Here is a 1,664-nt window from a genome sequence, read left to right on the forward strand (position 1 = left end):
TTTATTTTCTACTTTTTAGTCCTGTCTGAATAAAATTTTGCAATAGATATTAAAATAATTCAACGATATTAATAGAAAGGTGCACACACATGCATTTACATATGTATGTACATACAAACGAGCACCAATTAATTTTATTTAAAGAAATGGCGTGTCGTCTATTTCCGCCGATATGCGTGTATAAACCCTCCTCAAAGTCTAGCCAAAAAGCCAGCAACTCACACAACAGGTTCCCCAGAGCAATTCGCTCGAGAAAGTGGTACCCGGTACACGTAATACGCGGCACACAGCACAACAATCCGCCAAAACAGGCAACCCGGCCCAAAATTACCACCGTAGAAGGCAGAAACCCCGAGCCGCAGTGCAGGAGCCCAAGAATTACCCTTAAAACGGCCACAGGAGCTTAAAAAAACCAACTGGTCCCCAACTGGCCCGAGGGTAAGTAGTTTCGGGCTAGTCCCAAACTGGTTCCCAACTGATTCCCGGACTGGTCCCCGACTGTATACCAACTGGTCCCACGAACTAGTTACCAACTGGTCCCAAAGTGATTACCAACTGGTCCACTTATACCTCAAGTGGTCCACAAGTCACTTCACTTACAAAGCATTCGATTTAGTTGACAATAGTCACATGCATTTACATATGTATGTACATACAAACGAGCACCAATTAATTTTATTTAAAGAAATGGCATGTCGTCTATTTCCGGTGTAGCAAACGTAGTACATAGGGCGACATCTAGATGTCATCTACCTCGCCCTATTCACTATGCTTTTTTATAGGAGCTTTTCAAAGCTTTGCTTTGGTGTCGGACACACAACATTGAAAGTTTCTGGATCCACAACATTGAAAGTTTCTGGAACACAACATTGCAAGTTGATAAAAGCGTTGCAAAAAGAAGAGTTTTAATGTTCATTTTCCTCGATGTCTGGTTTCTGGTTTTCGAATGTGATGGTGATTTTTTACGATTGCCTAATTTTTTTAATATTTCGAATACCGAGAAAATTAAATGAACTTGAATTTTTGTTATGTAGGCAATTTTGGTGGAACGAATTCGAAGTGGGCAAATTAAATCTTCGAATCCTTGTTAAGGACATATCAGTTGTAAACTCTTTTAGGCTCTGTAATGTATGCATTGCATATTTTTAGGTTTCATTCGCAGTTAAACTTTTAAGAGCTCTCAAAAAAAACGAAAAATTCATATAAAATGGCGCACAAGAAATGGAATAGGAATTTTCTTCTATCAAAATTTCTTAAATCAATTTGCATCTCTCAAGAAAAAAATGCTCGTCTACTTATTTCTTCAAGAAAATTTACAGCAAAAGCAAAGTGCTTTATAATAAAACATATTTCTTGTGATTTTTCTTGAGAGCTGGCTTTAGGATACAGTTTGTATTTCAGGTTATTAGCTTTAGGGGGGGTTTGAACCCCAAAACCCACCCCTTGTGTGCGCTAATGGTCAAATGTCATATTTTTCACATTCGCGAATGCGAATTTACGAATACGAATGTTAGGAATAACATTAAAAAAAAACTATAACCAACTTAAGTCATCGTTTTTAGCACTTAATTTTTTTTTTAATTATGAGAACATTGAACAAGTGCTTAACTTAAACAGTGCTTTAATCTAGTAGTCAAAGTTGAAAAGGGGCATATTATTTTTCA

The sequence above is a fragment of the Rhagoletis pomonella genome, unplaced genomic scaffold, assembly GCF_013731165.1.
Source record: "Rhagoletis pomonella isolate Grant_MI unplaced genomic scaffold, Rhpom_1.0 Rhpom_scaffold_00209, whole genome shotgun sequence".
Taxonomy (NCBI): domain Eukaryota; kingdom Metazoa; phylum Arthropoda; class Insecta; order Diptera; family Tephritidae; genus Rhagoletis; species Rhagoletis pomonella.